At 42.5% G+C, this 25,048-nt stretch overlaps 1 protein-coding gene across 6 annotated transcripts in view; it reads right to left on the reverse strand.

Annotated features, from left to right (window-relative positions):
- The window catches only part of LOC109904740 (protein diaphanous homolog 2), a 624,432-nt gene that overhangs the window by 370,364 nt on the left and 229,020 nt on the right, over window positions 1–25,048 (reverse strand). The window lies entirely within an intron of this gene.

Raw genomic sequence — 25,048 nt, forward strand, 5'->3', positions numbered from 1 at the left:
TATGTACAGTAGGATGTTTTGGGGGGGAAAGGGGTATCAAATGTTAATGCATTCCCATCTTGCAGTTGGAATATATATTTGCAGTGGGTTGATATAAAATATTTAAGGAATACTTGCCCATAAGACTTGTTCACTTGCACATACAGCACCAGGTAGATAACCACAAATGGAATAGCATAATAGCATTCTATCGGTCTGTATGGTGATTTTCCATCTAAACATCTATGTTTGGCTCCAGTGAACCAGACAAATCAATGGTTAATGAGGTCAAACGGGTCCCCCATGCCAAATCACTTGTTTGTGTGTGCTGGATTGCCTGCAAGTGATTGTATTTGCTGTAGAGTATGTGTAGGTGTTTGAGTGAGTTTATAATGAAACCAGCTAAATAATTAACATTGGTGCATGCATGCGTGCAATTCATCATGAACAGAAATCCATATTCTTTACATTGCTACAGATATCAAAAGTGAAAGACAAAAAATGAGGTGTGTCTTTCTTTTTTTTCTCCACTCACTAATTTCCTAATTGTACTGTTATGTATTATGTCCAACTTAATTACAGTAAGTGAGCAAAAAATAAATAAAAATCCAAGTAACCTGAGATTGAGGAACATAGCTGACCTTCTATTCAACTGCCTGCTTGTTAGCACTGAGCAGTCTCTACATAAAAAGACATGTGGGCCCATCCGTTGCCAAACACATTTCATCTTCCCTATGTCATCTAACACTGAACCGCGCCTCGTAGACAGAGACATGATATCCCGGGATAAAGGTTAAACTGGTTATGACAGAAACCATAAGAGGAAAAAGACCAGATTGCTAGTGGCATTGAAATCTACTTGCTCCCTGTTCGTCCCCCGGGGACATCAAATGTGTGAAAATGTATATTTTTTGTGTCAGTTCAAAAAAAGCCCAATTTATTCCTACTACATCCCTAGTCAAAACAGTCCAAACATCTAACTTCAACATTTGTGGGCTGTCACTAGGGGTAAATATACATTTCCTCAATCACTCTATGTAGTATTTACATTGGATAGAATGAAATATGGCATTATTTTCTGCTAGTTGTGTATATGGTTTACATAGAACGGGGTTGAAGCTCAGAGGGGAAGGACAACTCTTATGAGACATAGATACCAAAGATACCAAACCTCTAGTAGAATTCCAGTCATTGGCCTGTATCACAGTGCCCCCTACTGGTAGAGACAATACCTGGGGTTAGAATACAAATATATATATAGAAAATATGACTGTCTGCCTAGAATGGAGAATCATGTCAGCTCTATTCTTTACATGTATTTATGCAACAAACCATATGCCAATGGCGGACTACCTGAGGTTTGTTCAGAAGGGCTCAATATTACAGAATGTTCAGATAGAAATATGTCATGTAGTAGAAATATGGTTGTATGTCTTGTAGGATAGTGAATCGTGTCAGCTCTCATTATATGTATATATGTGATGTTCAGACCATCTCTCTGAACACTCCACTGTTTAAAAAAAAATACAGATAAGTAAATACATGACCATAGTATATATTTTTACATACTCACATGTAGAAGAAATGTACTGTTATATCATCATGGATATAACAGGGCAACTGCTTTTCCTGATTTAGTTTTGGAGACTGCTCATTAACACTTATCTCCCTCACTAGCTTTAAGCACCAACTGTCAGAGCAGCTCACAGATTACTGCACCTGTACATAGCCCACCTATAATTTAGCCCAATATTTACCATATGGTCATGTATCACCTCTTCCCTACTGTATTTGTATTTTATTTATTTATTTTTCTCCTTTGCACCCCATTATTTTTATTTCTACTTTGCACATTCTTCCACTGCAAATCTAACATTCCAGTGTTTTACTTGCTATATTGTATTTACTTTGCCACCATGGCCTTTTTTTGCCTTTACCTCCCTTATCTCACCTCATTTGCTCGCATCGTATATAGACTTGTTTATACTGTATTATTGACTGTATGTTTGTTTTACTCCATGTGTAACTCTGTGTCATTGTATGTGTCGAACTGCTTTGCTTTATCTTGGCCAGGTCGCAATTGTAAATGAGAACTTGTTCTCAACTTGCCTACCTGGTTAAATAAAGGTTAAATAAAAATAAAATAAATTAAGAAATTATATCGGCCATGATTGTAGCCAAATGAGAGGTGTCTTGGAGGTGTGGTTTGACGTAGGTGTGTTATGCTCGCATATTATACAGTACAACGGGTGGGTCTAATCCTGAATGCTGTTTGGTTAAAACCGCAATCCAGCAGGTGTTTACTCCACAAGTTGATGTACCACCGGCTAGATCTTTGACATTAAAATGCCTATTTACTTAGTTCCATCTGACTGTGCAATCCACTGTCTAATCAGCCCAGCTATATATCCTCCAAACACCGGCTTCAAGGGCATGATCACTTTTATACAACGGGTTGCCAACATATTCATATAATGATTTTCACTTAATTATAAACCGGGTAGCTTTGCTTCTGGATGCTGATTGGCTGACAAAAAAAAAGTATTTTTACTGTTGGTACGTTGTTAACCAGTTGATAATAGCAATAATGCACGAGGAGGTGTGGTATATTGTCAATATACCACAGCTAAGGACTGTATCCAGGCACTCGTGCCTAAGAACAGCCCTTAGTCGTAGTTAGAGTGTTGGACTAGTAACCGAAAGGTAGCAAGATCGAATTACCGAGCTGTCATTCTGCCCTTGCACAAGGCAGTTGACCCAGCGTTCCTAGGCCGTCATTGAAAATAAGAATTTGTTCTTAACTGACTTGCCTAGTTAAATAAAGGATAATTGAAAAAAAGTATATCTATCCAGACAAGGGAGCGATTTGGGACCTGCATATCAAGTTGCTCCACCATTATCCATCAAGAAATGTTTTATTTGTATACAAGAAACATATATACATGTACATTTTCTTACATGGGATACTACTACACATTTTACACTGATGGATGATGATGCACCCACACAACATCACACCTCCTTCTCCTACATGCTTCACGGTGAGAACCACACATGCAGAGATCATCTGTTCACCTACTCTGCGTCTCATGGCAGTTGGAACCGAAAAGGACAGATTTCCACCGGCATAATGTACATTGCTTGTTTTTCTTGGCCCAGGCAAGTCTTTTCTTCATATTGGTATCATTTAGTAGTGCTTTCTTTGCAGCAATTCAACCGTGAAGGCCTGATTCACCCAGTCTCCTCTGAACAGTTGATGTTGAGATGTGTCTGTAACTCTGTGAAGCATTTATTTGTGCTGCAATTTCTGAGGCTGGTAACTCTAATGAACTTATCCTCTGCAGCAGAGGTATAACACTTGTTTGGTTATTACATGATTCCATATGTGTTATTTCATACTGAGTGATGTCTTCACTATTATTCTACAATGTAGAAAATAGTCAAAATAAAGAAAAACCCTGGAATGAGTAGGTGTGTCCAAACGTTTGACTGGCACTGTAAATATGTGGGCCCATTTCAGTGAAATAATCCACTACGAAGGCCTAGACTAAAACCCAATGTATGCTTGATCCAAAAATGTGGTCGTAGGCCCCATATGGAGGGTGTGACACAATTGCAGAGCCACCAGAGGCATGCAAAGACTACATCAAGCTCCGTACCGCATCCCCATGTGCCTCCCAAATTTTGATTAAGTGATCTCTGTATACCTACAAATTGACATGATTGATTGACGGTAGGTGGGGGCGAAACATCCTGTAGAAAACACAAACACACTTCCTTGACAACAGCTCTGCACTGCGCAAGAAGCATGAATGCCTTGACTTCTAGATGAGGCCATATCACTGTAAATGCAGCATGGCCAATCCAGACATCGAATTGACCATGCAACCAGATACACAATGCACTTCTCTCTCCAGAATGCGCTCTCTCCCGCCAATTTGTGCACATTCATATTTCCATAACTTCATTGTGTGAATTGTTTGTGTTTGGTTGTTAGTGTACATCAATTCCCCATTAAATATATCACCAGTAGTACATTTACCTTTATTTCCTATAAATCCTAATCTACAATGTTCGTTACAGTGTGGTGCCAAGATAACAACATCTCCCTCATCGTGATCAACACAAAGGAGATGATTGTGGACTACAGGAAAATGAGGACCGAGCATACCCCCATTCTCATTGATGGGGCTGTAGTGGAGGAAGTTTAAAGCTTCAAGTTCCTTGGTGTCCACATCATCAACAAACTATCATGGTCCAAACACAGCAAGACAGTCGTGAAGAGGGCACTACAATACCTATTGCGATTTGGCATGGATTGGATCCTTAGATCCTCAAAATGTTTTACAGCTGCACCATCGAGAGCATGACTGGTTGCATCACCGCCTGGTATGGCAACTGCTCGGCCTCCGACCGCAAGGCACTACAGAGGGTAGTGCGTACCGCCCAGTACATCACTGGGGTCAAGCTACCTGCCAGGAACTCTATAGCAGGCAGTATCAGAGGAAGGTCCTAAAAATTGCCAAAGACTCCATCCACCATAGCCATAGACTGTTCTCTCTGCTACCACATGGCAAGGCTTCTTAACAGCTTCTAACCCCAAGCCATAAGACTCCTGAACAACGAATCACAAACCCAGACTATTTGCATTGTCCCCCCAACCCCAATTTTTACATGGTTGCTGCTCTCTGTTTATTATCTATAGTCACTTTACCTCTACATGTAAATACTACCTCACCTAACCTGTGCCCCCAAACATTGACTCTGTAGCGGTACCCCCTGTATATAACCTTGGTACTGTTATGTTATTGTTGCTCTTCAATTAGATGTTATTTTTCAGTTTTTTTATGTATCTTTTATTTACTTAAGTTTATTTTAGTAAATACTTTCTTTACACTTATTTTTCTTAAAACTGCATTGTTGGTTAAGGGCTTGTAAGTAAGCATTTCACTGTAATACAATTTGATTTGATTTTGACTTTGGTTACAGTAATTTATGTTAATGCCTTCAATATTACTATTCCAGTATTCACATTTTCATTGTCGGAGTGGACACATTGTCTGGAGATTGCACAACCTCTGCTACACTCGTGGAAAAACGTTTTGGTTTATTTCATTCCATTTCTGAGTTCTGTCAATTTAGTCATTGTCTTTTGTTTGGAGCACTCTTGTCAATGTTGAGTAAGGATGTGCACACATAGAAGTAGGCCTATAGGCTACCTGGCCTGCACGCAAATGTAGGCATATAAATGTGCCCATTTGTGGATCTGAAAGTATTTCTGATTGGCTTAATGACCTGTGGAGCTTCTCAAAGTAAAGTTTTCTTCACCTCAAACATCAAGCAAACAAAGTCTGTTTTTACATCCATTGAGAATTACAATGGTTTCTCAATGATTTTGAAAAATATTTCCAGCTCTCTCCCTTTCGATAACCACTCAGTGTGAAAGGAAAAATGTAATGCTCTGATCCAGTGGAAACATCATAAAATAGGCCTACCTGACTACTTCCTATTAGTGCTTGACTTGGACTGAAATAGGTTCCGGTACTAATTGTGGATGCTGATACTGTTTATATTTATATGCAGGAGCTCCACAATACTTTTGAGATAATATTCTATAAGAGGAACAAGAACATTTGAAGTGCCGGTACTCAGCTCCGGTGAGCTCCTGCCCAAGTCAAGCACTGCTTCTTATCCCTTGCACAAATAGCCTACAGCTGTGTTTGTCCTGAGCTTATTGGTGTGGAAACTCTGAGGGCCCAGAATATTTTATACAGTGTTGCAAGTTCACTAGTGTAAACTCCGGGATGGACCCAAGATACAATGTTTCAAGTTCATTGAAGACATGCCATGTGTAGCCAATGTGATTTATAGGATTTTTTTTTTTATCAGGATATTTTCAAACTGGAGGCTAAAATGTACTTTTTTCACGGTTTTATGTAGGCTATTACATAGTTGGCAATGGAAGTTACTTCATAGGTTTGTATAATTTTCATTTAGATTTGGATAGAATGTTGATTAACCACATAACAATGATTTTGAGATGTGAAAACATTATTATAAATTAATTTAAACTGTTTCACAAAAAGTTGCATGTAAAAACCATAACTGGCACGCAGATTTATAGAAATAGTAAGAAAAATTGGCATTCCACATGAAAGGTTGCCGACTCCTCGTGTAGCCTATTACCAGCATCTTCAGGAGAGTGATGGCAGAATCTGCTAAAGCCAGTAAGGAGCGGGAGGAGAATAGTTGGGTCAGGTTATCTAGATCTCTGGCTCCTTCTTGAGGCATTTGTATTATTTCATCAAACTGTAAGCTTAAAGCATCAGACAAGCTCAATGCATATAGGTGATTTTATTAAAACACACAGGGTGTGTCTATATATAGAAAAATACACTTGTTGGCCCCATCAATTGGTCGAAAGACCAGACGACTTTTGGTCGACTAAGATTTTTACTTTGTCGGGGACAGCCCTACTTGTTTGTCCCTCCTGAGTCACCATAGCAACAACATGGCCACTTCCTCAAAATAGTAAATTCCTTTAAAAAGTCAGAACTAATCGAAGATAAATCAAGATATCTGATATTAACCTTGACTTTTTTGTAGAGGACATCTAGCTACGGTGTTTGGTGCAGAATATGTCAAGTAAAAAAAATTGAAAACTACTCAGTGCAGTCTATCGAGTCGGGAAAGTCTGGCTGCGAGCTCAGGACTGATTCCTGAAAAGTATAACATGTATACAACGTCATGCAAGCTAACAGGCTGACCACACCGCTCGCGTCGCTTGCGCGTTGCAAAATAAATGTTGAAATCTATGTTATTCCATTTTTGCACCCACACTGTATAGGTATGCTCTACTACATTTACTCAGGATATGTGATCATTGCTACCGATGCATTGGCAGATCAGATCTAGACTGTCCAATAGCTTAGCTATGTCCATGACTGCAGCCAGGGAAAAGGTGGAACTGTGAGGAAGAGAAAGGGCTTTCAGAAAGACCAGATATTTAGTTACAGAAAACAATGATGATATTCAAAATAAGAGATAAAAGTATTGTGCGCAAATTCAATCAATTCAAGCCTCGAGTACCCCCAACCGCACACGTGTTATTGTAATCCTGGAAAAGCACACCTGACACTGATTCAACTTGTCAACTAATCATCAAGCCCACAATGAGTTGAATGAGGTGTGTTTGTCATGGGCTACAACGGAACTGTGTACTGTTGGGGGGTACTCAAGGACCAGGGTTGGGAAACACTGACTTAAGTGATATTTATTAATCAAACATGAATAGACAAATGTATCCATGTCTGAGTCCGTCCGACAAAAGCAAGGGGCAGGCGTCTCTGGTCTCCATGTGATACTGGCATGACCCTGACGTTAATATTTAAAGAGTGCACCCGACAAGTGTCCCCTGTGAAGCTGTAAATCAAATGGTAGTGCAGGGATCAGAGAGACAGATGGACAGACAGACAGAGACATATGCAGACAGATGCACAGACACACACACACCAAACAAACAGGATGTAACATAACTATACTATGAAATAAAGATACATTTTATAAAGAATGGTAGTAAAAAGCTTTGGAGCACCTTAAATTAAATGTTGGGCAAAAAGGCAGACTCAGCTCCATCATTCATTGAATCAGATGGCTCAACCTTTACAGTTAACTAGTCCAACGGAATAACGACCATTGCACTCCACAAGGAGACTGACTGCCTGTTACGCGAATGCAGTAAACCAAGGTAAGTTGCTAGCTAGCATTAAACTTATCTTATAAGAAACAATCAATCAATCATATACACTAGTTAACTACACATGGTTGATGATAGTATCTAGCGTGTCCAGCGTTGCGTATAATCTGATTGAGCATACAAGTATCTTAAGTATCTGACTGAGCGGTGGTAGGCAGAAGCAGGGGTGTAAACATTCATTCAAACAGCACTTTCGTGTGTTTTGCCAGCAGCTCTTCGTTGTGCGTCAAGCATTGCGCTGTTTATGACTTCAAGCCTATCAACTCCCGAGATGAGGCTGGTGTAACCGAAGTGAAATGGCTGGCTAGTTAGGGCGCGCTAATAGCGTTTCAAACGTCTCTCGCTCTGAGCCTTGGGTTGGTTGTTTCCCTTGCTCTGCATGGGTAACACTGCTTCGAAGGTGGCCGTTGTCGTTGTGTTCCTGGTTCGAGCCCAGGAAGGAGCGAGGAGAGACTGTTACACTGGCAATACTAAAGTGCCTATAAGAATATCCAATAGTCAAAGGTTAATGAAATACAAATGGTATAGAGGGAAATAGTCCTATAATTCATATAATAACTACCTAAAACTTCTTACCTGGGAATATTGAAGACTCATGTTAAAGGGAACCACCAACTTTCATATGTTCTCATGTTCTGAGCAAGGAACTTAAACGTTAGCTTTCTTACATTGCACATATTGCACTTTGTTTTGCACTTTGCAAACACTTTGTTTTTGCATTATTTAAACCAAATGGAACATGTTTCATTATTTATTGGAGGCTAAATTGATTTTATTGATGTGTTATATTCATTCAGTGTTGTTGTAATTGTCATTATTACAAATAAAATTAAATAAAAATTGGCTGATTAATCGGCATCGGCTTGGTCCTTCAATAATCGGTATTGGCGTTGAAAAATCATAATCGGTCGACATCTACACTATATACACTCGTACACATGGATTTTGTATTGTAGATATGTGGTAGTAGTATAGTGGCCTGAGGGAACACACTTAATGTGTCGTGAAATCTGTTGTGAATGTATTGTATTGCTTTAAAAATGGTATAAATTGCCTTAAATTTGCTGGACCCCAGGAAGTGTAGCTGCTGCCTCGGGGATCCATAATAAATACAAATACAAATAACAGTGAAGAAATGCAGGAGCTACGGTGTCACCTGTCAGAGGGATTACTTCCTGGGTCTCTGTAAATTATAAAGGAAAAAGGTTGGCTCCCCCTCCCAATCTGGTATTGATTTATCCGCTGAGGCAAGGATAGTATATTACTGTATATTGACAAGATAGTCAAGTTACATCTCTAACAATGGAAATACATGTCTTCAAAAGGTGGAAAGCAGATAGGATGAGGTGAGAACAGGTGAGACCATTCTAGCCAATGTGAGGGCAGATACACACATAAACAAGAGGCCATAAAGATAGACAGATGGCTCATCTTTGTATTTGTGCCATTATAGGTGTCTGTGACAGCAAGGGCAGCGGCATTTAGGCAAACTCCATTTTAAAGTTGTATATTGGCTGATTGCTCCGAACTCTTAGGAATCCCCACCAGTTGACCTCTTTAAAATGGTGGAAGCCCTCAATGGCAATGTCCATGCTAAAACTGATTATATCCATGATGAGTCCTTTATCTCTATGACAACAGGCACAACTCCCATATTTAAAAAACAACAAATTTTTTTTTAACGTAACCTTTATTTAACTAGGCAAGTATATTAAGAACAAATTCTTACTTACAATGACAGCCTACCGGGGAACAGTGGGTTAACTGCCTTGTTCAGGGGCAGAACAACCGATTTTTACCTTGTCAGCTCGGGGATTTGATCCAGCAACCTTTCGGTTACTGGCCCAACACTCTAACCCCTAGGCTACCTGCCACCCCAAAGTTGTTGCTAAAATGCCCCGCTTCGCCAGTTCCTCTCTGGCTGAGGTCGGACACTCATGGGTGCAGTGGGATACAGACTTGACTGACCTATAGGTGATGAGCACACACACAAAGGAAAGAAAACACACTGACACACACACTGTAAAAGCTGTCCTGCAATGTTATATAGTAATTATATCACACTATGTGACCAGGCCTTTGAAACACACCCATTTACATCACTTCCATCATCCCCATCACACACAGCAATTAACAGGAACGTCTCAAACGGTAGCAATGGCAAAACACATAGTTATTCCACTTCAAGTCTTTAAAGTCTTACCAAAAAGTAGTCTCTCTTCAAGAGCCCTGCCAAGCAAAAATAACTAGAACCAAATCCTTGGCAATGATCAATTGTCTTAGTTCTACAGGGCTCAAACCCTTCCCTGGTGGTCCAACTCAGCATAACCATTTTCCAACACTCTCACTATCAACACGTATGGAATAGCCTAATCAGCCAAAACTGCAGATACATTTCAACCCAATTGTTGGAAGGTGGATGTGTTGTTCCCAAGTGGCCATGTTAAGAGCATTGAAGCATGTCTGTGCTGACTAGTACCCTTTCCACATTATAATACCAACCCAAACTGTACTAGTATGTAAAGGCTTAAGTTGGCACAGCTCCGCTCAGTCTTGTGAAAAGGGCATAGGACTACTAGACTAGGGTTGGAGAGTATGACTATCGGTCCTGGAGGGTATAGAAACTAAATATGGCATTCAGAGCCACTCCTAGTGAAGTACCCAGTGGGATCTCCCACCATGCACTTCACCTGCCAGCTCCAATCTGCTCAACACCACTAACTGCTGCTGGATTGTGTAATTGCTGGCAAGAAGCTATTCACATTTGGGCTATTCAAGCTATTCATATTTTATCATGTGTTAAATTAATTTGGCCCAATTTTGTAGGGAGCAGATTTGCTGAGGCTGGGTCTGTGAGAATTCGATATCAATAAGTGTTCTCGTATTAAATAATGGCTAGACCTTGGCGAACCCCTTTAGGGTGTTTGTTTGACCACATGTTTTTTTTTTCTTAATTAGAATGGACAGAACAATGGGGCGAATGCTGGCGCACTGCCAGTGAGAACAATTATGTGTACACACACAGACCGAAACATACACAATATTTCTCACACACACACACACACACACACACACACACACACACACACACACACACACACACACACACACACACACACAGTGTGTGAGGGCCCATAGTATACTGACTCATGCCCGAGTGCAAGAGCCCCCTCCAAATGCTGCTGGTCATTTCAATCTAAAAACGGCACATTTCAGTACAGCTGAACTTCACTCATGCATCCCAGTGGCACTGGGGTATGAGGTATGAAATCACAGTAATAACTTGCAAAGTGGCATGTTGCCACCGAGGCGAGCTAATTTAGAAATCTCACTGCTCCTCACTTTCCAATAACTTGATGGAAGTGTGGCACTGTATGTACAAATCCTATCTGCCTGGGAACATGTTAATTTCCATAAGCAGCCATAACTGTCTCGGCTGGTGTAGTTATCACATCACATTTGTATCTATGCCTTCATCTCCAATAATACTGCTCTTCAAAAGTGTTCTCTCCCCATCTCTGCTTCTCGATCTCTTTTGCTCTCTTTCTTTTGCTCTCTCTCTTTCATTTGCTCTCCCTCTCTCCCTCCATCCATCCCTCTCGTCATCGCCCTCCAAACACATACCCACACCTCAAAATGCCATCAAAAGGCATGGCGCAACACAGTAGACAGACTGCCACTTCCCCTCAATTGCCTCCTACACCCCACAGCAATGGCAAACACTTTTGGTAGCCCGAGCATGCGTTGTGGACTATAGCAAGCTCTCGTTACCATGGGGACTGCTGCATCACCACATGCCTGTACGGTGGGGGTGGCTATGGGAGAAAGAGAGGGAGACTTGTGTCCATGGGGCTTAGTGGAGGAAGACTGCAGTCAACAAACTCACAGCGACCTTTGGCCCCCTATCCAATGCTGAACTACATATCTGAGGAGGGGGTGGGCTCACTAACACCCACTTCTTCAAAAACACAGTGGAATTCATGCTATAGCCTCTTTATAACTGGAAAGCCTGCATAGCTATATGGCAGAGTATATTGTGACAAAATATTGTCATTTTATTTAATTCTGTCATAAGAAACTGAAGTATGGTAGGTATGCTTTTAAAGCTATTTTTTTTTACTATTTCTCTTACCTTTGTCATTTTTGTTCTACCTGAAATGTTATGTCGGTATCTTAGCATACCTGTCTCCAACCATGTATTAGAATGCCCAGGGGGCCACAACATTGGATTTGATAGGAAGCTAACATTTCACACACAATGCTCCAGTCTGTTCATCACTAGGGGCATTAATAATCTCCCCAGCATGTGTTTATCAGTATTGGACCTGAAGTCAGGTGTGTGTCTACGTGTGTTTTGTATGTGTGTGCGTGTGTGTGTGTGTGTGTGTGTGTGTGTGTGTGTGTGTGTGTGTGTGTGTGTGTGTGTGTAGGCAGACCGAAACCTGCCAGCCTGTTGGGGTGCCGACCGATCCGAGGGGACGGGAAGTGGACGGCGGCGGGTGACCACACACACGCAAACACACACACACTCTCTCCTGGGCACCACTGTGTCTAATGTGTTCAGCATAATGTCAACCTTTGGGGAAGTTTGCCTTTGTGTTAATTACACATCACCAGGAGCCCTCATGAACACACACACACTAAGACATACACACACCAGTAACCGAGTGCCAATGACCAGTCTGGTGTAGCGAAGAGTAGAGGAGGAGGGTGGATAAATATGGCAGCACCAGTATAAGACAACAGTGGGTAATGAAGCGTTGAGAGAGAGGGTTCATTACAGATCTACCTCAGCCTCGGCTTAAGGTTAGCCCCAGCCTCGGCTCTTACGTCTTTAATGAACATACCGAGCCCTCCGACGCGGTGGGGTGGGGATAATATGCTCTGCATAATCATCCACTACGGCGTTAGCTCATCATCGCTTGGCACATCCCCATGCCCCCGTTCTAGTGCCTAGCTACTGCCAATACTGTAAGATGAGCTGAAACCCTGAAAGCACAAACAATTAACCTCAAAGCATTAAAATGGCCCTCTCTTCTACTTCCGGCTCTCGGAAGCAGCTCTCATGACCGCCTGCTATCCACCCAAGCCATTACAACTCTGGGAGAAAGCAGCTGGAAGCTTCTATTTCTTTCAGTTTCCTCTAACCGCAGCAAGAAAACTGGTGTTGTGGAGAACCACAGGGGTGTGTTGTTGGCCAGTTACTGTTTGGCCCTGGGTGTCCAGTCCACTCCTCCTGGGCAGCATGTCAGGGGCAGAGTAATGGTCTGCTAGGTGAGCCACGGGAGTTTTAATTGCATCGCTGGGGAGCCGGGCACTTCCAATCGTCAATTATGGATACGGCCGTAGCAGGATGTGTAAAAGATGTATGGCGTTTCCCTGGGATAAATTGCTCTCGATCGATCAGATTGTTAGGTAAGGGAGGGGATATGCCCGCTGTTGATGGTGTGTGTGTGCATTTGTGTATGTGCTTGTTTGCAAGTGTGTGTACATTCTCCCTCTAATTGAGTCTGCCGTGATCTGTGGATTGACTTCACCTTGGTGACCTTTGCACAGAGGGGTCAACAGCTGCAGAGAGTGGATGAGAGGCCTGGGTAATGATATGCCACTGCTGCAGCACTGCTCTCCAAGAATCAAGCACTAATACAGCCCTGTGCAATGACAAACAACACAGCAAACACAACATATAGCATTGATTCCTCCATCCCAAACTCAACACAAGCCCTAGCGACTAAAGACATATAGTGTACCGCCGTGTAAGTCAGACTCAATAACAGTTCAGGTTGAGGTGGAAGATACTCAATTCAAGCCAGGAGAATAGTGCTCCTCTACGGCTTTATTTCCACTGCAAACAGTGACAACTATATAATATATACTGAAAAGAAATAAGAAAAAGTGAGCTTCAATTTGACATATTTTGACAAGGTAAAAGTGGGATGCTGAGTGGGCAGCTGCTATTCAGCCAGTAACCTGTATTTCAATACCACTGAAAAATAAATTAAGCAATATGTCTCTATCTTGGTTTGGAGATTAAATATTAATTCAGTGGTGTGGTTTTCTGAGAAGTGTGATTAAAATGAAATCAAGGCATATCAGTGGTGGGCGATTCATTTCTCTTAACGGTGGCGTCAGAGGTGTGTGTTTTATCTCAGTGATGCCTTTGGCATCCGAAAGGTTAATAAATGGATTCACCTTAAAAGGATGTTTTGGGATTTTGGCAATGAAGCCCTTTATCTACTTTCCCAGAGTCAGATGAATTCATGGACACCATGAGTCTGTCTGAATCCCGATGTATCCCTTTAATCCAGAGAATAACTATATGGAAGAGAGGAAGGAAGAGAGGGAGAGTGTGCAAGAGTGCAGCCATTACCTTTAATGCAAATTCACTTAGCAGTCAAACCGACATGCCACAGATGGAGTGTCTGGACTCCGTCAAGCATGGTGCAGCTTACCTACTAAGCAGTCTCTGACCATAGGATGAGCAGGACAAACTGGACTCACATCCAGCGGAACATTACCACACGTAGGGGTAATGTCACCGGTGATTCGACTAAGGCTGCAGCTAGCGATTAGCTGAGGGTCAGAGTGTTAGACTCAGTCAGGAGAAATGATGAAACGCTTCCTTGAATTGCAACCCCCTCACCCCAATGGTGGGAGAGATTTAGCGACACCCACTGCGGCAGACGAGCTGGAAAAAAGTTGGGCAGTGGTTGCATCTGTGAGGAAACGGCTTCACATCAGCACCACGCTGCCCCGAGGGGCCTCACTCGCCATGATCCCTTAGTGTTTGTTTACAGCTCTAAAGAAAGGGACAACGTTTTTTTTTTTTATGTCCCGAAACATCATTAAAATAACGGCTCCTGTTTACAGGAGACTCACTTGGGGCCACTGTGCTTTCATTCATCACTTGTCGGTTTACGGGATTCTATAACCAGCCATCCCTGTTATCCTGTTATATGCAAAGACATATAACCCAACTTATTTTAATCTCTTCACCTTGCACCATTAAAATGCGTCACCATCTACACATGGCTGAAAATCAAGGAAGGTTTGAAGTAAAAAAAAGGGGAGATACTGGGCTGTCAGAATGCTTTGTGGAGCTATTGAGGATATGTGGCATATTAAAAGAAAAGTTGAAAAAAGAAAATGTCACCGGTTTTAAAAACAGCTCTCTTTTCTGTAAGTGAGTCCATCCTTCCATCACCAGCAAGGAGGGAATTCAGAGGAGACATATCAGGTCGAATGAAAGAGAACTCTCCCAAGCATTCAGACTGAGTGATTGAAACAGCTGTGGTATGTGAAGGGAGACAGAGAGAGAAAGAAAGAGAGAGGAGCGAGGGAGGGATCACAGCAATCAGTGTAGCGGCCTGTGCGCCCCGAAGGGAATCTGTTAAAAGTGCAGTGGAGAGAGCATGCACGTTCTGTGCCGAGCTGCCCAGTCTTCTGGACAGTGAGGGTACAGGTTAAAATGGCTCTCTCTGTCATACACCTCTCCATCTCTCTCCAACTCGCACTCAGTCTTTTCTTCCCATTTCTTTCTCTTCAATTCTCACACATTTCTTTCCTTCTCTGTCCTCTGAGGTCGGTTGTCTTTTGGAAACACCATCTCTGATTAAAGAGACAGCGGCCATCTCTTACAAGTCCCTCCTCCTCTTCTCCCTCTCTTGTCTCTCTTCTGTTCTCATTGGCTATGGAGAAGAAGCACTTTCCGACTATTAAGTCATTCGCCAGGTTGTTGGCTAGGAGAAGTCAGCATTGTTTATATTCAGAGAGGCACCATCTTGAACACGGTGCGCTCTGATTGTTTACCCAGGGCTCACCGACCGACACTTAGGCTGGAGACACTTTTCCACCGTTGTCACATCGCTCCTTCCTCCCTGGCCTCTCTCCCCATACCTATCCAGGCAGTTTGGCTTGTTGTGGGCACTTGTGGACCCAAACCAATTCCACCCGAGAGCCCTAAAGACAAATTTAACATGATAACATGTCACAAACTTTGGGCCTGGATTGTGCAGAGGAGAGGGGATGACGGGGGGAGCCGTGGCCTCTATGCATCTTTTTGATTTGGAAATGAGAGGAATCAACCTGCAATTGGATCCAATTAGTGAAAAAAAGTGTCCAATTGAGATTAATTTACCCAGGCAAATTATTGGCTATCATTTCAGTAACCACGCTGATATGGTGAAATCGGTGTACATTTAAGTACAGATTATGAAATACAAAAGGTGGCTGAGTTGTTTTTAACTAGGCAAGTCAGTTAAGAACAAATTCTTATTTACAATGGTGGCCTACCCCAACCAAACCCTAACCCGGGCGACGCTGGGCCAATTGTGTGCCGCCCTTTGGGACTCCCAATCACGGCCGGTTGTGTAACAGCCTGGAATCGAACCAGGGTCTGTAGTGACACCTCTAGTACTGAGATGCAGTGCCTTTGACCGCTGCACCACTCGCCACAATGGGTCCAAAAAAATAAACATGTTAGAGGCCTAGCTGAGAATATACAACATGCATTGGTTTAGTAAAACAAAATATATCAGTGCCTGAATACCCATCAGTGTTTCCCCTATATTCAAATAGCAGTGGCACTGCTAAATTGATGCCACCACTCCAAATGGATTTATTTTAATCAATTAGTTATTAAGATCAGTGACAAGTTACAACCACTTACCTGTATCATATACCCCACATTTTGGAGTCTGATCTTTATTCATAACGTTATAAATGACCAAAGAACTGGTAATGATCACGGTGAGGAGGTACTCCAGAGTTTAAGTGACTCAGCTAGCCTCGAATTGATCTAAATACACTCACTGAGATAAACTGTAAATTTGACCACTGGTAGAGTTCCTTTGCAGTCTTTTGTGGAGTTCAGAAATAATTCAGCTAAAGTTGCTAAATTAAGACTTTCCTTGCAAATAATATGTACTTGTTTGAAACCAATCAGTTCATAATTTGCTCTAAAAATGCTCTAGAATATTCATCCTAGTATGCAAGAGGTTAAGTAGGCCAAGTCCATGGCACAAGTACACTCCTTCAAGTGAACGTATTAAGAAAATGATTGTTGCCAAGTAGAGACTTGTCTTGTGCAACATTAGACAGGACAAAGCCCATATACCTGGATAATATAGACAGACCTCTTGAGGAAAGCTTTGAATGCAGGCCGACAATTTGAGGTCTATTGTAATACACTAAAGGAGGCAGAAGACCAGGTCTGATGGACTGGCTTCACTTACCAAATGCACACATACAATACACACACACACACACACACACACACACACACACACACACACACACACACAGGCACACACAGGCACACCCACGCACCGTAAACGTTATTAAAGTCAGCACTTCTTGTTGGATGAATGTTGCAACGCAAAGTACACCTGAAGGCAAATAAAGCTAGCAGGAAGTAGGTTGGAGTCTCTTAGCAGGGCAGCTATTAAACAGGCCAATATTTGGAGTTGAGGGGAGGCTTAAAAGTTAAAGTATACAGTAGGTACCCAGAACAGTCTTAAACAGCCCTCATCTGAGCAGAGAAGATTAAAGTCAGTGGGACATTGCGGGGAGGCGGTATGAAGTGGAAAATGGTCAGGAACAAGCTGGGAATAACAGCCGCCTTGACTCGCCTCTCGATCCAGGTCACCCCCTGCGGCCTAGCTAATGTACAATAAACCAATTACAAGCCATTAATATTTAAGGAGCTCATTTCACTCATATGCGATTTATAAAAACTGTGGAAGGATGAGTAAGGAAAATGGCTGCCCCCAAACAGAGGGAAATTAGCATAGGGTTGCATTTTGCTTTATTAAGACAAATTGTCCTGGCGCTCGAGAGCAATTAGACAAATGGTTCCCATTCTGAAACGTGCCATCAGGCGGCAACGAAGGCCCTGGAAGTCAGATTTTTCATATTAACACCACATTTGATTATCTGCGAGGCACTTTTGCAGAATATAATTATGTGCATCTCCAAATTCAATGGAGCATGCATGGGGTCTTGGTTTAGCCACACATTTTGGCAGGGGAAGAAGCAAACCTCTCCCTTTGCACAAAGTGTGGTGGTTTATCAAAGAAGTGTACGCCAAACTCACTTGTGATCTTGTTTGGGCAAGAGCACTGCCGTGAGAGAGTGTGCGTGCGTGTCTATGAGACTGGGCAACCTCAACTCCAGATGGTAAATGAGAGGTCCAAGGATGAGCGGGTTTCTGGAGCGGTGCAAGGGGGGACAGGATGGTGATTTCGAGAGAGAGAAGGGAAGGGAGGAGAAACATAAAGACTTGGGCAGCTCTGGCAATAAACAACCTCATCCTCAAGGAGGTACCGTGAACCATCACAATCAAACCCCTGTGCCCAACATCTTCAACACAGCGGTTAGCAAACGATTCCTTTATCATCGTACTCCCATGCTTTGCTGTTAATATGATCTAGACTGGGCACAAGCATATCGTCTATGGAACAGAGCATCTGACTCATTGGCCAGCAGCTTTTATTACATTATCGGTGTCTAAGGAGACACACATTCTCATGACGGTCAAGGGATGTGTCGCTTCGCTCAGTAACCGGCTTCTCAAAGGGTTACAATTACCATATAGTCGTCTGGAGTCGACGGGATGAAAAGTGGAACTTCCTTCACAATTATAAGTCTAATATTTTGTCTGAGAAGGTAATATATAGCTCAACTACAATAGATGCATTGTATGATTCCCAATGTGGCTGGGTGACCCAGAAGCAAAAGTCCAATAGTGAACCAGAGGTACTACTCATTTTGGCCATTCTCCTCAGGGGATGGGGAGTTTGTGTGTGCGTGCGGTTACTGGACAGGGACCTTTGTGACTTGGCGGAAGCCCCCTTTCCTGGTTTGAAGCAACAGCCCAATAGATAACAGCACTGGCATTGCCTATTATAGCTCGCCAGGGGTGTCTGACTGTGTGTGCGGCTACTGGACATGGGCCTCACAGTTGACGGAAGCTGCCCTTCCTGTTTAGCTGTGCAGCAAAGTTTGAAGGGAGGCTTGATATCCTCGGAGGAGCCTTTGCCATGGGTGAGCACATTTGATCAGGGTACTGGGTCAGCCTGGGTGTAACAAAGTTATTAGGGAACTTATTAGGGCAGTCAGGGATCCGCCTAAACCCCCGCTGATTCCATCATTACCAGCGCTGCAGCAGGGTTATTACCATCCCGCTGCGATGGCTTTGTAGCAGGGTTTGTGGCTCGGCTAGTGTTTGTGTGCATCGGCAATGGCGGGAGCGACACAACGTTCTAATGGGAGATGAATCTGGTTGGGAGGATAGCTGAGGGATATGATCAAATCCTGGATGATAAATGGTGGAGCTCCGGCCAGAGTTGTCTTCAGGACTCTGGGGTTTGGTCGTGGTCTTTTAGAGCTGACCTTTAGAAGCATTAATGCAGGCTTGCTTTCTGGAAATGGGAATTGGGTATTATTGCTAAAGCTAAGAGAGAGCAGGACACCAGAGCAGAGGTGGATAATAGAAGAGGGTGAGGGTTAGCAGGACAAACTGTGCACAAAATTGGTAATATATCCACACACGCAGAGATATTACACAAAACAATAACCTTCTGTGATTTTGGCTGGAGCATGGGTTTCACAGTTTGGAGTGTGTTGGGTTGGCAGGCATATTCATTGTCAACGTCGCTTTTCTTTCTCCCTGCAATTGTAAATTAATGTTTATCAAATTGGAAACACCATTGCACATGTGATCTGTGATGATGTTAAGACACTTCTACTGCAGCAAATGCCCATCAGAGAAGAAATTCACAGCGAGCCTCCATCAACGACAGTTTCCTTGTGAACACACTTAAAAAAAAATAATCTAAGACCTTAGTTTAATTAAGTTCAGAGGGGATTTTAATAGCTTGGCTGAACCCAAACAGTCATTTCTCGACCTGTAGACCATGACACTCTCTCTCCCTGGCCTCCGCGGGTGGGCACTGGATGGAGTGCCGGGCTCATTAGCAGCCTCGCCATCATTAACATAGAGGCATGCTGGGAGAGGGAGGGGCCGGTGAACTTGATCAGAGGGGTCGAGCGCAGCCGCCAGGCTCCTCCCCGATAATTATGGCTGGGCCAGCTAACAACCCAATTATTTACATACATCTTCATTAGGTTTATCAGTAGAACTGCTAGTGTAGCGCAATAAGGAGGGACCCCTACTCACAGACCACTTAGTGTACACAGCCATCGATCCACTCTATGCTACACTACACTAGAGATTAAGAAGTGCAGTAGGATTGGGGGAAAATGATGCAAGAGACAAGTAGCGAGGCCAAGCCTTTTCTCCATCAACCTTCTTAAATAAGTTGAATATTTATAGTCATATTTCTGTTTTGTACAAATAAGGTGTTTTTACACGGAATAATGCATATGCTGAAAAATATGTATCAATATTGACAAACTTTGTAATGCAGTTGACCAGTGGTGTCTAGTGTCTGCAAGTTTGTGTTTTTTCCTTTCAATTATGACCTAGACAATCAGGTGAGGGGAGTTCTTTACTAATTAATAACCTTAATTCATGAATCAAGTACAAGGGAGGAGCGGAAAACCCGCAGACACTCAGCCCTCTGTGGAATGAGTTTGACACGTGTGCAGTAGACCAGGGTTGCCATTAAGTGTTATGCTACTTTAGTTGTTTTGTTCAGGATGGTTTCACTCTCTTAGTTTTGTTGCTGCCACACACTGATTAAAAGCTTCTCAGAACAGTCGGAAGCCTCAAACACATGTCATCATTACATCAAGGCATATGCCCTCTGTGTGTGTAGCAGGCGCTGTTGGCAATGGAGAAACGCTATTAGGAGAGCGCAGGTTGAAGAAGTTTGCCAACATCAATCTTATTTCAAACAGAACTGAAAAGCCTGGCCGACAGAATTGCTTTTCAAATGCAGCAGGCCATGCTAGGCGCTCAAACCACAAGTACATCTGATTTGATCCCAGGAGCTGAACACAGGCAGAACCGCTGATTGATACCACCAAGTGAAGGGACTCGGGGGTAAAGAAAAGAGAGAATGATAGAGGGAAGGGAAGAATGAGTCAGGGAGGAGGGAAAAGCCAAACTACCAGTTCTACAAGGGAAACCAAATAGCAATACAATGACGTGAGGAGTTACTCTGCTCTCCGGAGCCAATTTAAATAAGCCAGAACAAATAGACCCTAGTGGACACATTTCCCCCAGTGTTGCAGCAAGGTCTGGCCTGGCAGAGAGAAGGGGTTGTTTGGGGGCAGCAGCTTTGATGAGGATGGACAATTATTGACCTCCACTCTCTCATTCTTGGTAGGAGATGATGGGCGATAAGGGTCTACTTAGCAGGTTATGAGGGCATAGGTACAGTGGGTGACCTGGCTGTACCACTGTACAAAGTATCACTTCCCTTCCTCTTCCTTGGGAGATCAGGTCGATCTACAAAGGTGAAGATGGGCCTTAGAATCCAAAGGATAATCGGCCAACGCATTACCATCTCCGCAGTCAGGCAAACATCTACAGTTTCGGTGAGTAAATGAAATTTAAAGCAATGTGAACAAGCTAGACCTTATATTCAGCAACTCTGCTTCCAGCAGACCCCTCTGACAACACTGCTGGCTTCAAGCGTTGTTGCTGGGATGTTGGCTGTTACTGCAGAAAGGTAGCCATAATTGGAAATACAGTAGGATTCTGATCATCTTAAGAGGCTAGAAGCAAAGCTGTAAATCCCTGTTGATTATGGTTTCCCCTTTCTTGTTAAAACCAATTAAATGGCACGGCTCGTGTTGTTTTCAGACAATGTGAGTAACAAGTGTGACTCCCGAGGAACGGCGAGTTAAACAGAAGCCTTTTTGCACCATTTTCCCAGGGCAGTTCCAGGTTCTAGGGAACACATTTACACCTGTTTGCCTCATCTCTCATGATGACGCATGCTTTAGTGATAAATAATCCAGCCAAGATGGGGGGGGGGGGGGGGGGGGGTGGAGAGAATAAAAAGAGTATGAGAAAAAAAAAAAAATTGAGGGCTGGCCAAACTTTCACCAGATAAATAAAAGGTTGCAATTTTTCAGATATATTAAGTTGGTTTCGAGTAGGAACTTGTTTGGTAGGTTTGCTGGGAGGATTTATAGTCTTTGGTAATATGGTTAGACGGTGAGGCCTTGTGAACTAATTTGCCTTCCCAGGCATCACCTCACCTCACATAATACTCTCCATCTGGTACAGGAAGCTCAACCAGCAAAAATGTGTGTCGCGTGTTATTGTCAAGGCTGTGCTTCTGGGAATCCAAAGATGAATAGTCAGTATAGAAATGGGGTCAGGCTCTTTGACAAAGGCTGCAATAACAGTAAAACGTTAAAGCACATCTTACTCTAAGGCATTCTTAGATCTCATGAGTTTAAATGATTCCCATTGTAAAGTGAAGGTTAAAAAAAAGTTTTAATAAATTTTTTTAAAGGATGGCTGCATCTCGTTTTTTGCAAAATACTATTGCTCCCCTCCGCGATACCATCGCACGTCAAAGGCGTTTTCACCCGCTTTTAACTTTGTCTTAAAAAGAAAAAAGAGAATGGTACTCAGGATATCAAACATTAAACAGCATTTTTTAATTCATGAGTGTATCATGTTCTGTTTCAACAATAAAGGGGAAAAGAGCTGAATCAGTGAACATGCTGCGGGCGTAATTGATAGGGATCCAGCTAAATCTTTCCAAGCTGCCTGAGGGAACACGGAGCTTACCTATAGAACCCGACTGTTACATGTATGAGGAAGAATTTGAATTTGAAAAAAGACACTGAAAAGAAATGTAAAGCAGAGTTACGCTTCTTAGGACCTATAGAATGCAAATAAAGGAAACATAACAACTACAAGAATGTAGATTAAAGAGAAAATGCCAATTAAAAGAAAATGGAATACAGTAATAAATATAGCATCATCTTGTATCAATAATTAGTGTTATATATTATTTTGCAGGATCTGTATCCCTTGTTTGTCCGAGGTGAAAATGGATAGGAATTACACTTCTGAAAGAACAGACAAGTACAGCACACAAAAGCTACTATTAATTATTGCTGGTGTTAATTAGTAACCGTGTTTCTCCACCGGAACGCTATGGTTTCCTTGTCTGCGTGTTATGTTCTTGTGATCTCTTCCTCCCTTGCTGATGCCACGTTAAAAATAAAGCAAATGGTAGAGACCAAAGCAAAAACACTCCCAAACTACACCCTCGCCCCTACCAACACGCTCTGAGGGCCCTCCGTTGTCATGTGTTGCTGACGAAACTCAGAGGTTGAATTCCAAAGAGTGGTGATGGGATCAATAAACCCATCAACTTAGGGACAGACTCCAGACTTGAATGACGCAATTCATGTTCCACTTTTAAATGTGAGCATGAAAATCAAATTAACAAATTGTTTTAAAAGATATAAACCTCAGTAACAGTTAAACATTTAATTAAATGTTCAAGTCTGGAAATCAGACAAACAAATGCACGATGCATATAATTAGGCACGCCTTTCCATTCTTTTGTATGAAATTACGCAAACATATTGCAGTGTGTGTCAGGGATAGCACTTGGCTCTGATGCCTGCAACCTTGTTGGCTCAGTCAAAGTGGCTATCTGAGGGTCTAATTAGCCCCTACGCCCTCGATAATTTTCAGTCCCTCAGCTTTGGGACACTTGTGCAAATGGCGGTGGTGCGGGCAAATGTATCAATGGAGGGGCAAGGGGAAGGGGGTGAATTGGGATTCAGCCTGTGTCTTGTCATCTCTCCTGCAGAGAGAGCAGTGACATGGCTCTTGGCCTTTACCCTTTGCTTCATTAAGCCCAGCTAAATTTGCTCCCTCGTTCCCGCTATTATTCTCTCCATCTGCATTGTGCCAACCAATCACATCCCAGCTTCAGGGCTACATTGCTGTTTATTTCATAGAGCACCAGAGAGATTTGTCTTGTTATGTAGTCGTCAGGGGAGAGGAGAGGAAAGGAGGAGAGGAGGGGAGAAGATTAGAGTAGGAGCGGAGAGGAGGAGCAGAGAAGAGAGGAGAGGAAAGATGCCAACAGTCTGGCTTGTGTCCTGACAAGACGGTGAGGAGACACGGACAGTCATCAGGATTGGGGTCAATTTCACTCTCTCCCTGTAAATTCCATTTAATTCAATTCAATTCAATTATAGGTCAGTCTTAGAATTCAGAAATAATTAAATTCCTATGAATTTCAATGTTAGGTCAATTCCAAGAATTAAATTCCCAATTCAATATTTTACCCAACAATTCCACAAATACCAATTTTAATTAAATTCCCTCAGGGTTTCAGGCTGATCATGTCATTGTTCAGATTGCATAGCTATGCTAGAAATATAGGAAAGAAGATTGAAATGATTAAAAACAAATCCTACAGTAATATTTTAGACTATGTGCATTCATTCCATTAACTGGGAAATGTACAAATATTGAACATTGAATTTTGAGTCCAAACAGTCTAATTAAATGACAATTACATTACTTGAAAAACAAAATTTGAATTTGACTCAACATACATTTTCCACTTCAAGAGTAAATTGGAATTGATCTCAACCCTGGAAGTCATCACACCCACCAACTCAGAGAAGAGCTGTGATTCCAGTTCTGTATGACAGAGGTCCTTCAGGTTACCCCTACGCTCCCACTAGGGCAAGAATTACAAGAGTGTGTACACATTACATACACATGTCAAGAGAGCTGGAAAACACTGGTATTGTCATGGGAGGACTACACCACTACACACCCTCTCCCTCAAAACACAAACTAGCTTTCCTTCGGCTTGTGTTATTCATCAACAAGTTAGGTAGTCTGGATGTGTATCTCAGAAACAAACTGAGAAGATAAACTCCCAGAGCGTCCTTCACTGGGTCTTCCTTTGGAGGAGCATCTACTGGACTGGAAAAGGCTGTGCCAAGTCAAGCGTGACTGTCCTCAGTTCAGTCATACACATGCATATAAATACACATACACAGAGAAACGCAATAACATGTAACTTTTTTTGCAAGAATTGTGTGGGAGTCATTTTCATCACACACACACACACACACACACACACACACACACACACACACACACACAGAAATTCACTCAACAAATACAAAGAATCCCTACTGTATCTCCAGCTTCGAAACCCTGACACACAAACACAGTGCAGCAGCAACAGCAGTGGAACCCTTAATTGGCTCAGAGATTTCAACACACAACCATCCACAGCCGGATTGTTCAAAGACACAAGAAAAGGAGGATGGTTTTAACGATAATCAACATTTCACGGAGACAAATTGTTTCCTAAAGTGTCTGGAGATGAAAGCCACTTGGTT

Source organism: Oncorhynchus kisutch, linkage group LG15, assembly GCF_002021735.2.
Source record: "Oncorhynchus kisutch isolate 150728-3 linkage group LG15, Okis_V2, whole genome shotgun sequence".
Classification (NCBI taxonomy): domain Eukaryota; kingdom Metazoa; phylum Chordata; class Actinopteri; order Salmoniformes; family Salmonidae; genus Oncorhynchus; species Oncorhynchus kisutch.